Here is a 15,160-nt window from a genome sequence, read left to right as displayed (position 1 = left end):
CAAGGCAAAGCAAAGCAGTGCAAACTCGAACAAGGAAAGTCCCAGCAGTGCCAGGAAACGTAGAGCAAAGTAACGAAAGCAGTTTGAGGCAAGGCAAAGCACAGCAGGGGTAGGAAAAGCAAAGCAGAGCAGAGAAGGTAAAGCAAAGCCGTGGCAGGAATACAAAGCAAAGCAAAACAAAGGAAAGCATGGCCTGAAAAAGCAAAAGAAAACATGGCCAGTGGAGGCAAAGCAGAGCAAGGCAAAGCAAAGCAAAGCAAAGTGAAGTAGCACGAGGAAAAGCAAAGCATTGCCAGGAAAGACAAAGCAAACAAAGCAAAGCAAAGCAATCTGAGGCAAAGCACAGCAGGGGCAGGAACAGCAGAGGAAAGTAGAGAAGGAAAACCAAAAGTGTGCCCGGAAGAGCAGAGCAGAGCAAAGCAAAGCAGAGCAAGGAAAAACAAAGAGAAGCGAAGCAAATGTAAGGAGCTGGCGGCCAGCCCTCCTGCCGGTTCCCAGTGTCTGCGGGGCAAAGACCGCAAGGCCCTCATGGTGGGTAGAGCTGGCGGCCAGACTCGGACGGTGGCTGTACCCTGCTCGCCCGCTCCCCGGCCTCCCTGACACCTCATAGTCCACCGTGACAGCGGGCAAGAACCATGTCTTGCTTTACCTGGTTTTATCTTTATTTATTTATTTATTTATTTATTTATTGTTGGCTTCCATCCAATGTAGTTGTGGGAATCATGTAGTTACTTACCGTCGTTGAAAACCTCACCCAACGCCGTCCCCAGACAAATAGCAGTGGGGCCCGCCTAGCGGCAGGCCACACGGCTGGGGCCACAGAACTGACCATGTCGGGTGGCCGGGCCTGCTGCCCCCACCCTCGAGTTGCGAGGGGACAGTGTCCGGGCTGCGGGGAGGCCCAGCTGTGTGTCTGAGGGTTTATGCGTTCCGAAATATACCGATAGCCTCATCGGCAAAATCGTCGGGACAGTCTGCAAAGGAAGCCTAGCGCAGCACAGGAGAGCAGAGAAATGAAGAGGAAAGCAGAGCAAGGCAAAGCAAAGCAATGCAAACTGGTACAAGGAAAGTCCCAGCAGTGCCAGGAAACGTAGAGCAGAGTAAAGAAAGCAGTTTGAGGCGAGGCAAAGCACAGCAGGAGTAGGAAAAGCAAAGCAGAGCAGAGAAGGTAAAGCAAAGCTGTGGCAGGAAAACAAAGCGAAGCAAGACAAAGGAAAGCGTGGCCTGAAAAAGCAAAAGAAAACATGGCCAGTGGAGGCAAAGCAGTGCAAGGCAAAGCAAAGCAGTGCAAACTTGTACAAGGAAAGTCCCAGCAGGGCCAGGAAACGTAGAGCAAAGTAACGAAAGCAGTTTGAGGCAAGGCAAAGCACAGCAGGGGTAGGACAAGCAGAGCAGAGAAAGTAAAACCAAGAGGTGCCAGGAATACAAAGCGAAGCAAGACAAAGGAAAGCGTGGCCTGAAAAAGCATGGCCAGGAAAGGCAACGCAGAGCAAGGCAAAGCGAAGCAGTGCAAACTTGTACAAGGAAAGTCCCAGCAGTGCCAGGAAACATAGAGCAAAGTAAAGAAAGCAGTTTGAGGAGGCAAGACAAAGCACAGCAGGGGTAGGAAAAGCAAAGCAGAGCAGAGAAGGTAAAGCAAAGCCGTGGCAAGTATACGAAGCAAAGGAAAACAAAGGAAAGCGTGGCCTGAAAAAGCATGGCCAGGAAAAGCAAAGCGCGGCGAGGAAAACCAAAGCCAAAAGGTCCAAAAATAAAACAAAGCAATGCAATGAATATGTATCTAAAGTAAAAAAAATAAAATAAAATAAAAGGCAAAAAAAACCAACAAGCAAAGCAGGGCCAGGAAAAGCAAAGTAAAGCGTGTCCAGGAAAGGCAAAGCAGTGCAAGGCAGAGCAAAGCAAAGGAAAGTAGCACAAGGAAAAGCAAAGCAGTGCCAGGAAATGTAGAGCAAAAGAAAGAAAGCAGTTTGAGGAGGCAAGGCAAAGCACAGCAGGGGTAGGAAAAGAAAGCAACGTAGAGAAGGAAAAGCAAAGCAGTGCCAGGAATACAAAGCAAAGCAAAACAAAGGAAAGCATGGCCTGAAAAAGCATGGCCCGGAAAGGCAACGCAGAGCAAGGCAAAGCGAAGCAGTGCAAACTCGTACAAGGAAAGTCCCAGCAGGGCCAGGAAACGTAGAGCAAAGTAAAGAAAGCAGTTTGAGGTGAGACAAAGCACAGCAGGGGTAGGAAAAGCAAAGCAGAGCAGAGAAGGTAAAGCAAAGCCGTGGCAGGAATACGAAGCAAAGGAAAACAAAGGAAAGCATGGCCTGAAAAAGCATGGCCAGGAAAGGCAAAGCAGAGCAAGGCAAAGCAAAGCAGTGCAAACTCGTACAAGGAAAGTCCCAGCAGGGCCAGGAAACGTAGAGCAAAGTAACGAAAGCAGTTTGAGGCGAGGCAAAGCAGAGCAGAGAAAGTAGAACCAAGAGGTGCCAGGAATACAAAGCGAAGCGAAGCAAGACAAAGGAAAGCATGGCCTGAAAAAGCATGGCCAGGAAAAGCAAAGCGCGGCCAGGAAGACCAAAGCAAAAAGGTCCAAAAATAAAACAAAGCAATGCAATGAAAATGTATCTATATTAAAATAAAACAAACAAACAAACAAACAAAACAAAAAAACGCAAAAAAAAAGACCAAGCAAAGCAGGGCCAGGAAAAGGAAAGAAAAGCGTGTCCAGGAAAGGCAAAGCAGTGCAAGGCAGAGCAAAGCAAAGGAAAGTAGCACAAGGAAAAGCAAAGCAGGGCCAGGAAATGTAGAGCAAAAGAAAGAAAGCAGTTTGAGGAGGCAAAGCAAAGCACGGCAGGGGTAGGAAAACCGGAGCAGAGCAGAGAAAGTAAAACCAAGAGGTGCCTGGAATAAAAAGCAAAGCAAAACAAAGGAAAGCGTGGCCGGAAAAAGCACGGCCAGGAAAGGCAAAGCGGAGCAAGGCAAAGCAAAGCAGTGCAAACTCGTACAAGGAAAGTCCCAGCAGGGCCAGGAAACGTAGAGCAAAGTAACGAAAGCAGTTTGAGGCGAGGCAAAGCAGAGCAGAGAAAGTAAAACCAAGAGGTGCCAGGAATACAAAGCGAAGCGAAGCAAGACAAAGGAAAGCATGGCCTGAAAAAGCATGGCCAGGAAAAGCAAAGCGCGGCCAGGAAGACCAAAGCAAAAAGGTCCAAAAATAAAACAAAGCAATGCAATGAAAATGTATCTATATTAAAATAAAACAAACAAACAAACAAACAAACAAAACAAAAAAACGCAAAAAAAAGACCAAGCAAAGCAGGGCCAGGAAAAGCAAAGAAAAGCATGTCCAGGAAAGGCAAAGCGGTGCAAGGCAGAGCAAAGCAAAGGAAAGTAGCACAAGGAAAAGCAAAGCAGGGCCAGGAAATGTAGAGCAAAAGAAAGAAAGCAGTTAGAGGAGGCAAGGCAAAGCACAGCAGGGGTAGGAAAAACAGAGCAGAGCAGAGAAAGTAAAACCAAGAGGTGCCTGGAATAAAAAGCAAAGCAAAACAAAGGAAAGCATGGCCGGAAAAAGCACGGCCAGGAAAGGCAAAGCAGAGCAAGGCAAAGCAAAGCAGTGCAAACTCGTACAAGGAAAGTCCCAGCAGGGCCAGGAAAGGTAGAGCAAAGTAACGAAAGCAGTTGGAGGCAAGGCAAAGCAGAGCAGAGAAAGTAAAACCTAGAGGTGCCAGGAATACAAAGCGAAGCGAAGCAAGACAAAGGAAAGCGTGGCCTGAAAAAGCAAAAGAAAACATGGCCAGTGGAGGCAAAGCAGAGCAAGGCAAAGCAAAGCAGTGCAAACTCGTACAAGGAAAGTCCCAGCAGTGCCAGGAAACGTAGAGCAAAGTAAAGAAAGCAGTTTGAGGCAAGGCAAAGCACAGCAGGTGTAGGAAAAGCAAAGCAGAGCAGAGAAGGTAAAACCTAGAGGTGCCAGGAATACAAAGCAAAGGAAAACAAAGGAAATCGTGGCCTGAAAAAGCATGGCCAGGAAAGGCAACGCAGAGCAAGGCAAAGCAAAGCAGTGCAAACTCGAACAAGGAAAGTCCCAGCAGTGCCAGGAAACGTAGAGCAAAGTAACGAAAGCAGTTTGAGGCAAGGCAAAGCACAGCAGGGGTAGGAAAAGCAAAGCAGAGCAGAGAAGGTAAAGCAAAGCCGTGGCAGGAATACAAAGCAAAGCAAAACAAATGAAAGCATGGCCTGAAAAAGCAAAAGAAAACATGGCCAGTGGAGGCAAAGCAGAGCAAGGCAAAGCAAAGCAAAGCAAAGCGAAGTAGCACGAGGAAAAGCAAAGCATTGCCAGGAAAGACAAAGCAAACAAAGCAAAGCAAAGCAATCTGAGGCAAAGCACAGCAGGGGCAGGAACAGCAGAGGAAAGTAGAGAAGGAAAACCAAAAGTGTGCCCGGAAGAGCAGAGCAGAGCAAAGCAAAGCAGAGCAAGGAAAAACAAAGAGAAGCGAAGCAAATGTAAGGAGCTGGCGGCCAGCCCTCCTGCCGGTTCCCAGTGTCTGCGGGGCAAAGACCGCAAGGCCCTCATGCCGGGTAGAGCTGGCGGCCAGACTCGGACGGTGGCTGTACCCTGCTCGCCCGCTCCCCGGCCTCCCTGACACCTCATAGTCCGCCGTGACAGCGGGCAAGAACCATGTCTTGCTTTACCTGGTTTTATCTTTATTTATTTATTTATTTATTTATTTATTTATTTATTTATTGTTGGCTTCCATCCAATGTAGTTGTGGGAATCATGTAGTTACTTACCGTCGTTGAAAACCTCACCCAACGCCGTCCCCAGACAAATAGCAGTGGGGCCCGCCTAGCGGCAGGCCACACGGCTGGGGCCACAGAACTGACCATGTCGGGTGGCCGGGCCTGCTGCCCCCACCCTCGAGTTGCGAGGGGACAGTGTCCGGGCTGCGGGGAGGCCCAGCTGTGTGTCTGAGGGTTTATGCGTTCCGAAATATACCGATAGCCTCATCGGCAAAATCGTCGGGACAGTCTGCAAAGGAAGCCTAGCGCAGCACAGGAGAGCAGAGAAATGAAGAGGAAAGCAGAGCAAGGCAAAGCAAAGCAGTGCAAACTGGTACAAGGAAAGTCCCAGCAGTGCCAGGAAACGTAGAGCAGAGTAAAGAAAGCAGTTTGAGGCGAGGCAAAGCACAGCAGGAGTAGGAAAAGCAAAGCAGAGCAGAGAAGGTAAAGCAAAGCTGTGGCAGGAAAACAAAGCGAAGCAAGACAAAGGAAAGCGTGGCCTGAAAAAGCAAAAGAAAACATGGCCAGTGGAGGCAAAGCAGTGCAAGGCAAAGCAAAGCAGTGCAAACTTGTACAAGGAAAGTCCCAGCAGGGCCAGGAAACGTAGAGCAAAGTAACGAAAGCAGTTTGAGGCAAGGCAAAGCACAGCAGGGGTAGGACAAGCAGAGCAGAGAAAGTAAAACCAAGAGGTGCCAGGAATACAAAGCGAAGCAAGACAAAGGAAAGCGTGGCCTGAAAAAGCATGGCCAGGAAAGGCAACGCAGAGCAAGGCAAAGCGAAGCAGTGCAAACTCGAACAAGGAAAGTCCCAGCAGTGCCAGGAAACATAGAGCAAAGTAAAGAAAGCAGTTTGAGGAGGCAAGACAAAGCACAGCAGGGGTAGGAAAAGCAAAGCAGAGCAGAGAAGGTAAAGCAAAGCCGTGGCAAGTATACGAAGCAAAGGAAAACAAAGGAAAGCGTGGCCTGAAAAAGCATGGCCAGGAAAAGCAAAGCGCGGCGAGGAAAACCAAAGCCAAAAGGTCCAAAAATAAAACAAAGCAATGCAATGAATATGTATCTAAAGTAAAAAAAATAAAAGAAAATAAAAGGCAAAAAAAACCAACAAGCAAAGCAGGGCCAGGAAAAGCAAAGTAAAGCGTGTCCAGGAAAGGCAAAGCAGTGCAAGGCAGAGCAAAGCAAAGGAAAGTAGCACAAGGAAAAGCAAAGCAGTGCCAGGAAATGTAGAGCAAAAGAAAGAAAGCAGTTTGAGGAGGCAAGGCAAAGCACAGCAGGGGTAGGAAAAGAAAGCAACGTAGAGAAGGAAAAGCAAAGCAGTGCCAGGAATACAAAGCAAAGCAAAACAAAGGAAAGCATGGCCTGAAAAAGCATGGCCCGGAAAGGCAACGCAGAGCAAGGCAAAGCGAAGCAGTGCAAACTCGTACAAGGAAAGTCCCAGCAGGGCCAGGAAACGTAGAGCAAAGTAAAGAAAGCAGTTTGAGGTGAGACAAAGCACAGCAGGGGTAGGAAAAGCAAAGCAGAGCAGAGAAGGTAAAGCAAAGCCGTGGCAGGAATACGAAGCAAAGGAAAACAAAGGAAAGCATGGCCTGAAAAAGCATGGCCAGGAAAGGCAAAGCAGAGCAAGGCAAAGCAAAGCAGTGCAAACTCGTACAAGGAAAGTCCCAGCAGGGCCAGGAAACGTAGAGCAAAGTAACGAAAGAAGTTTGAGGCGAGGCAAAGCAGAGCAGAGAAAGTAGAACCAAGAGGTGCCAGGAATACAAAGCGAAGCGAAGCAAGACAAAGGAAAGCATGGCCTGAAAAAGCATGGCCAGGAAAAGCAAAGCGCGGCCAGGAAGACCAAAGCAAAAAGGTCCAAAAATAAACAAAGCAATGCAATGAAAATGTATCTATATTAAAATAAAACAAACAAACAAACAAACAAACAAAACAAAAAAACGCAAAAAAAAAGACCAAGCAAAGCAGGGCCAGGAAAAGCAAAGAAAAGCGTGTCCAGGAAAGGCAAAGCGGTGCAAGGCAGAGCAAAGCAAAGGAAAGTAGCACAAGGAAAAGCAAAGCAGGGCCAGGAAATGTAGAGCAAAAGAAAGAAAGCAGTTTGAGGAGGCAAAGCAAAGCACAGCAGGGGTAGGAAAAACAGAGCAGAGAAAGTAAAACCAAGAGGCGCCAGGAATACAAAGCGAAGCAAGACAAAGGAAAGCATGGCCTGAAAAAGCACGGCCAGGAAAGGCAAAGCAGAGCAAGGCAAAGCGAAGCAGTGCAAACTCGTACAAGGAAAGTCCCAGCAGGGCCAGGAAAGGTAGAGCAAAGTAACGAAAGCAGTTGGAGGCAAGGCAAAGCAGAGCAGAGAAAGTAAAACCTAGAGGTGCCAGGAATACAAAGCGAAGCGAAGCAAGACAAAGGAAAGCATGGCCTGAAAAAGCAAAAGAAAACATGGCCAGTGGAGGCAAAGCAGAGCAAGGCAAAGCAAAGCAGTGCAAACTCGTACAAGGAAAGTCCCAGCAGTGCCAGGAAACGTAGAGCAAAGTAAAGAAAGCAGTTTGAGGCGAGGCAAAGCACAGCAGGCGTAGGAAAAGCAAAGCAGAGCAGAGAAGGTAAAACCAAGAGGTGCCAAGAATACGAAGCAAAAAAAAGACCAAGCAAAGCATGGCCAGGAAAAGCAAAGTAAAGCGTGTCCAGGAAAGGCAAAGCAGTGCAAGGCAGAGCAAAGCAAAGGAAAGTAGCACAAGGAAAAGCAAAGCAGTACCAGGAAATGTAGAGCAAAAGAAAGAAAGCAGTTAGAGGAGGCAAGGCAAAGCACAGCAGGCGTAGGAAAAGCAAAGCAGAGCAGAGAAGGTAAAGCAAAGCCGTGGCAGGAATACAAAGCGAAGCAAAACAAAGGAAAGCGTGGCCTGAAAAAGCATGGCCCGGAAAGGCAACCCAGAGCAAGGCAAAGCAAAGCAGTGCAAACTGGTACAAGGAAAGTCTCAGCAGTGCCAGGAAACGTAGAGCAAAGTAAAGAAAGCAGTTTGAGGCGAGGCAAAGCACAGCAGGGGTAGGAAAAGCAAAGCAGAGCAGAGAAGGTAAAGCAAAGCCGTGACAGGAATACAAAGCAAAGCAAAACAAAGGAAAGCGTGGCCTGAAAAACAAAAGAAAACATGGCCAGTGGAGGCAAAGCAGAGCAAGACAAAGCAAAGCAAAGCAAAGTGAAGTAGCACGAGGAAAAGCAAAGCATTGCCAGGAAAGACAAAGCAAACAAAGCAAAGCAAAGCAATCTGAGGCAAAGCAAAGCAGGGGCAGGAACAGCAGAGGAAAGCAGAGAAGGAAAACCAAAAGTGTGCCCGGAAGAGCAGAGCAGAGCAAAGCAAAGCAGAGCAAGGAAAAACAAAGAGAAGCGAAGCAAATGTAAGGAGCTGGCGGCCAGCCCTCCTGCCGGTTCCCAGTGTCTGCGGGGCAAAGACCGCAAGGCCCTCATGCCGGGTAGAGCTGGCGGCCAGACTCGGACGGTGGCTGTACCCTGCTCGCCCGCTCCCCGGCCTCCCTGACACCTCATAGTCCGCCGTGACAGCGGGCAAGAACCATGTCTTGCTTTACCTGGTTTTATCTTTATTTATTTATTTATTTATTTATTTATTTATTTATTGTTGGCTTCCATCCAATGTAGTTGTGGGAATCATGTAGTTACTTACCGTCGTTGAAAACCTCACCCAACGCCGTCCCCAGACGAATAGCAGTGGGGCCCGCCTAGCGGCGGGCCACACGGCTGGGGCCACAGAACTGACCATGTCGGGTGGCCGGGCCTGCTGCCCCCACCCTCGAGTTGCGAGGGGACAGTGTCCGGGCTGCGGGGAGGCCCAGCTGTGTGTCTGAGGGTTTATGCGTTCCGAAATATACCGATAGCCTCATCGGCAAAATCGTCGGGACGGTCTGCAAAGGAAGCCTAGCGCAGCACAGGAGAGCAGAGAAATGAAGAGGAAAGCAGAGCAAGGCAAAGCAAAGCAGTGCAAACTGGTACAAGGAAAGTCCCAGCAGTGCCAGGAAACGTAGAGCAAAGTAAAGAAAGCAGTTGGAGGCAAGGCAAAGCAGAGCAGAGAAAGTAAAGCCTAGAGGTGCCAGGAATACAAAGCGAAGCGAAGCAAGACAAAGGAAAGCGTGGCCTGAAAAAGCAAAAGAAAACATGGCCAGTGGAGGCAAAGCAGTGCAAGGCAAAGCAAAGCAGTGCAAACTTGTACAAGCAAAGTCCCAGCAGGGCCAGGAAACGTAGAGCAAAGTAAAGAAAGCAGTTTGAGGCAAGGCAAAGCACAGCAGGGGTAGGAAAAGCAGAGCAGAGAAAGTAAAACCAAGAGGCGCCAGGAATACAAAGCGAAGCAAGACAAAGGAAAGCATGGCCTGAAAAAGCATGGCCAGGAAAGGCAACGCAGAGCAAGGCAAAGCAAAGCAGTGCAAACTCGTGCAAGGAAAGTCCCAGCAGGGCCAGGAAACGTAGAGCAACGTAAAGAAAACAGTTTGAGGCAAGACAAAGCAGAACAGAGAAAGTAAAACCTAGAGGTGCCAGGAATACAAAGCGAAGTGAAGCAAGACAAAGGAAAGCGTGGCCTGAAAAAGCAAAAGAAAACATAGCCAGTGGAGGCAAAGCAGTGCAAGGCAAAGCAAAGCAGTGCAAACTCGTACAAGGAAAGTCCCAGCAGGGCCAGGAAACGTATAGCAAAGTAACGAAAGCAGTTTGAGGCAAGGCAAAGCAGAGCAGGGGTAGGAAAAGCAGAGCAGAGCAGGGAAAGTAAAACCAAGAGGTGCCAGGAATACGAAGCGAAGCAAGACAAAGGAAAGCGTGGCCCGAAAAAGCATGGCCAGGAAAGGCAACGCAGAGCAAGGCAAAGCAAAGCAGTGCAAACTTGTACAAGGAAAGTCCCAGCAGTGCCAGGAAACGTAGAGCAAAGTAACGAAAGCAGTTTGAGGCGAGGCAAAGCACATCAGCGGTAGGACAAGCAGAGCAGAGCAGAGAAGGTAAAACCAAGAGGTGCCAGGAATACGAAGCGAAGCAAGACAAAGGAAAGCGTGGCCGGAAAAAGCATGGCCAGGAAAGGCAACGCAGAGCAAGGCAAAGCGAAGCAGTGCAAACTTGTACAAGGAAAGTCCCAGCAGTGCCAGGAAACGTAGAGCAAAGTAAAGAAAGCAGTTGGAGGCAAGGCAAAGCAGAGCAGGGGTAGGAAAAGCAAAGCGGAGCAGAGAAGGTAAAGCAAAGCCGTGGCAGGAATACAAAGCAAAGCAAGACAAAGGAAAGCGTGGCCTGAAAAGCAAAAGAAAACATGGCCAGTGGAGGCAAAGCCGAGCAAGGCAAAGCAAAGCCCTGCTAGGGAAAAGAATGCGGCATAAGGAAAAGAAATGACAAGCAGGGCCAGGGAAAGCAAAGCGCGGCCAAGAAAACCAAAGCAAAGAGGTCCAAAAATAAAACAAAGCAATGCAATGAATGTGTAACTATATTAAAAAAACAAACAAACAAACAAAAAAAACGCAAAAAAAAGACCAAGCAAAGCAGAGCCAGGAAAAGCAAAGTAAAGCGTGTCCAGGAAAGGCAAAGCAGTGCAAGGCAGAGCAAAGCAAAGGAAAGTAGCACAAGGAAAATCAAAGCAGTACCAGGAAATGTAGAGCAAAAGAAAGAAAGCAGTTAGAGGAGGCAAGGCAAAGCACAGCAGGCGTAGGAAAAGCAAAGCAGAGCAGAGAAGGTAAAGCAAAGCCGTGGCAGGAATACAAAGCGAAGCAAAACAAAGGAAAGCGTGGCCTGAAAAAGCATGGCCCGGAAAGGCAACCCAGAGCAAGGCAAAGCAAAGCAGTGCAAACTGGTACAAGGAAAGTCTCAGCAGTGCCAGGAAACGTAGAGCAAAGTAAAGAAAGCAGTTTGAGGCGAGGCAAAGCACAGCAGGGGTAGGAAAAGCAAAGCAGAGCAGAGAAGGTAAAGCAAAGCCGTGGCAGGAATACAAAGCAAAGCAAAACAAAGGAAAGCGTGGCCTGAAAAAGCAAAAGAAAACATGGCCAGTGGAGGCAAAGCAGAGCAAGACAAAGCAAAGCAAAGCAAAGTGAAGTAGCACGAGGAAAAGCAAAGCATTGCCAGGAAAGACAAAGCAAACAAAGCAAAGCAAAGCAATCTGAGGCAAAGCAAAGCAAAGCAGGGGCAGGAACAGCAGAGGAAAGCAGAGAAGGAAAACCAAAAGTGTGCCCGGAAGAGCAGAGCAGAGCAAAGCAAAGCAGAGCAAGGAAAAAGAAAGAGAAGCGAAGCAAATGTAAGGAGCTGGCGGCCAGCCCTCCTGCCGGTTCCCAGTGTCTGCGGGGCAAAGACCGCAGGGCCCTCATGCCGGGTAGAGCTGGCGGCCAGACTCGGACGGTGGCTGTACCCTGCTCGCCCGCTCCCCGGCCTCCCTGACACCTCATAGTCCGCCGTGACAGCGGGCAAGAACCATGTCTTGCTTTACCTGGTTTTATATTTATTTATTTATTTATTTATTTATATATTTATTTATTCTTGCCTTCCATCAACTGTAGTTGTGGGAATCATGTAGTTACTTACCGTCGTTGAAAACCTCACCCAACGCCGTCCCCAGACGAATAGCAGTGGGGCCCGCCTAGCGGCAGGCCACACGGCTGGGGCCACAGAACTGACCATGTCGGGTGGCCGGGCCTGCTGCCCCCACCCTCGAGTTGCGAGGGGACTGTGTCCGGGCTGCGGGGAGGCCCAGCTGTGTGTCTGAGGGTTTATGCGTTCCTAAATATACCGATCGCCTCATCGGCAAAATCGTCGGGACGGTCTGCAAAGGAAGCCTAGCGCAGCACAGGAGAGCAGAGCAATGAAGAGGAAAGCCGAGCAAGGAAAAGCAAAGCCCTGCTAGGGAAAAGAATGCGGCATAATGAAAAGAAATGACAGGCAGGGCCAGGCAAAGCAAACGCGGCCAGGAAAACCAAAGCAAAAAGGTCCAAAAGTAAAACAAAGCAATAAAATGAATATGTATCTATATTAACAAAAAAAAAAAAAAAGAAAAAAAAAAGAAACAACAACAACAAAAAAAATAAAAGTAATCTGAGGCAAACCAATCTGAGGCAAAGGAAAGCAAAGCAGAGGCAAAAACAGCAGAGGAAAGCAGAGAAGGAAAAGCAAAACTGTGCCCGGTAGAGCAGAGCAAAACAAAGCAGAGCAAGGAAAAACAAAGAGAAGCGAAGCAAATGTAAGGAGCTGGCGGCCAGCACTCCTGCCGGTTCCCAGTGTCTGCGGGGCAAAGACCGCAGGGCCCTCATGCTGGGTAGAGCTGGTGGCCAGACTCGGACGGTGGCTGTACCCTGCTCGCCCGCTCCCCGGCCTCCCTGAACCCTCATAGTCCGCCGTGACAGTGGGCAAGAACCATGTCTTGCTTTACCTTTTTTTTTTTTTTCTTTTTTCTTTTTTCCCTGCATTTATTTATTTATTTATTGTTGCCTTCCATCCAATGTAGTTGTGGGAATCACATATTTACTGATCGTCGTTCAAAACCTCACCCAACGCCGTCCCCAGACGGGGAGCAGTGGGGCCCGCCTAGCAGCAGGACACACGGCTGGGGCCACAGAACTGACCATGTCGGGTGGCCGGGCCTGCTGCCCCCACCCTCGAGTTGCGAGGGGACAGTGTCCGGGCTGCGGGGAGGCCCAGCAGTGTGTCTGAGGGTTTATGCGTTCCGAAATATACCGATAGCCTCATCGGCAAAATCGTCGGGACGGTCTGCAAAGGAAGCCTAGCGCAGCACAGGAGAGCAGAGCAATGAAGAGGAAAGCCGAGCAAGGCAAAGCAAAGCAGTGCAAACTTGTACAAGGAAAGTCCCAGCAGTGCCAGGAAAGGTAGAGCAAAGTAACGAAAGCGGTTTGAGGAGGCAAGGCAAAGCACAGCAGGGGTAGGAAAAGCAAAGCAGAGCATAGAAGGTAAAACCAAGAGGCGCCAGGAATACGAAGCAAAGGAAAACAAAGGAAAGCATGGCCTGAAAAAGCATGGCCAGGAAAGGCAAAGCAGAGCAAGGCAAAGCAAAGCAGTGTAAACTGGTACAAGGAAAGTCCCAGCAGTGCCAGGAAAGGTAGAGCAAAGTAACGAAAGCAGTTTGAGGCAAGGCAAAGCACAGCAGGGGTAGGAAAAGCAAAGCAGAGCAGAGAAGGTAAAGCAAAGCCGTGGCAGGAATACAAAGCAAAGGAAAACAAAGGAAAGCATGGCCTGAAAAAGCATGGCCAGGAAAGGCAACGCAGAGCAAGGCAAAGGAAAGCAGTGCAAACTGGCACAAGGAAAGCCCCAGCAGTGCCAGGAAACGTAGAGCAAAGTAACGCAAGCAGTTTGAGGCGAGGCAAAGCACAGCAGGGGTAGGAAAAGCAAAGCAGAGCAGAGAAAGTAAAACCAAGAGCTGCCAGGCATACGAAGCAAAGGAAAACAAAGGAAAGCATGGCCTGAAAAAGCATGGCCAGGAAAGGCAACGCAGAGCAAGGCAAAGCAAAGCAGTGCAAACTCGTACAAGGAAAGTCCCAGCAGTGCCAGGAAAGGTAGAGCAAAGTAACGAAAGCAGTTTGAGGCAAGGCAAAGCACATCAGGGGTAGGAAAAGCAAAGCAGAGCAGAGAAGGTAAAGCAAAGCCGTGGCAGGAATACAAAGCGAAGCAAAACAAAGGAAAGCATGGCCTGAAAAAGCATGGCCAGGAAAGGCAACGCAGAGCAAGGCAAAGCAAAGCAGTGCAAACTCGAACAAGGAAAGTCCCAGCAGTGCCAGGAAACGTAGAGCAAAGTAACGAAAGCAGTTGGAGGCAAGGCAAAGCAGAGCAGAGAAAGTAAAACCAAGAGGTGCCAGGAATACAAAGCGAAGCGAAGCAAGACAAAGGAAAGCATGGCCTGAAAAAGCATGGCCAGGAAAAGCAAAGCGCGGCCAGGAAGACCAAAGCAAAAAGGTCCAAAAATAAAACAAAGCAATGCAATGAATATGTATCTATATTAAAATAAAACAAACAAACAAACAAACAAAAAAAACAAACGCAAAAAAAAGACCAAGCAAAGCAGGGCCAGGAAAAGCAAAGTAAAGCGTGTCCAGGAAAGGCAAAGCAGTGCAAGGCAGAGCAAAGCAAAGGAAAGTAGCACAAGGAAAAACAAAGCAGGGCCAGGAAAGGTAGAGCAAAGGAAAGAAAGAAATTGAGGCGAGGCAAAGCACAGCAGGGGTAGGAAAAGCAAAGCAGAGCAGAGAAGGTAAAGCAAAGCCGTGGCAGGAATACAAAGCGAAGCAAAACAAAGGAAAGCATGGCCTGAAAAAGCATGGCCAGGAAAGTCAACGCAGAGCAAGGCAAAGCAAAGCAGTGCAAACTCGTACAAGGAAAGTCCCAGCAGTGCCAGGAAACGTAGAGCAAAGTAAAGAAAGCAGTTGGAGGCAAGGCAAAGCAGAGCAGAGAAAGTAAAGCCTAGAGGTGCCAGGAATACAAAGCGAAGCGAAGCAAGACAAAGGAAAGCGTGGCCTGAAAAAGCAAAAGAAAACATGGCCAGTGGAGGCAAAGCAGTGCAAGGCAAAGCAAAGCAGTGCAAACTTGTACAAGCAAAGTCCCAGCAGGGCCAGGAAACGTAGAGCAAAGTAACGAAAGCAGTTTGAGGCAAGGCAAAGCACAGCAGGGGTAGGACAAGCAGAGCAGAGAAAGTAAAACCAAGAGGTGCCAGGAATACAAAGCGAAGCAAGACAAAGGAAAGCGTGGCCTGAAAAAGCATGGCCAGGAAAGGCAACGCAGAGCAAGGCAAAGCGAAGCAGTGCAGACTTGTACAAGGAAAGTCCCAGCAGGGCCAGGAAACATAGAGCAAAGTAAAGAAAGCAGTTTGAGGAGGCAAGACAAAGCACAGCAGGGGTAGGAAAAGCAAAGCAGAGCAGAGAAGGTAAAGCAAAGCCGTGGCAAGTATACGAAGCAAAGGAAAACAAAGGAAAGCGTGGCCTGAAAAAGCATGGCCAGGAAAAGCAAAGCGCGGCGAGGAAAACCAAAGCCAAAAGGTCCAAAAATAAAACAAAGCAATGCAATGAATATGTATCTAAAGTAAAAAAAATAAAAGAAAATAAAAGGCAAAAAAAACCAACAAGCAAAGCAGGGCCAGGAAAAGCAAAGTAAAGCGTGTCCAGGAAAGGCAAAGCAGTGCAAGGCAGAGCAAAGCAAAGGAAAGTAGCACAAGGAAAAGCAAAGCAGTGCCAGGAAATGTAGAGCAAAAGAAAGAAAGCAGTTTGAGGAGGCAAGGCAAAGCACAGCAGGGGTAGGAAAAGAAAGCAACGTAGAGAAGGAAAAGCAAAGCAGTGCCAGGAATACAAAGCAAAGCAAAACAAAGGAAAGCATGGCCTGAAAAAGCATGGCCCGGAAAGGCAACGCAGAGCAAGGCAAAGCGAAGCAGTGCAAACTCGTACAAGGAAAGTCCCAGCAGGGCCAG

This window comes from Anser anser (genome assembly GCF_964211835.1).
Source record: "Anser anser genome assembly, chromosome: 15".
NCBI lineage: Eukaryota > Metazoa > Chordata > Aves > Anseriformes > Anatidae > Anser > Anser anser.
Note: the sequence above shows the minus strand (reverse complement) of the source record.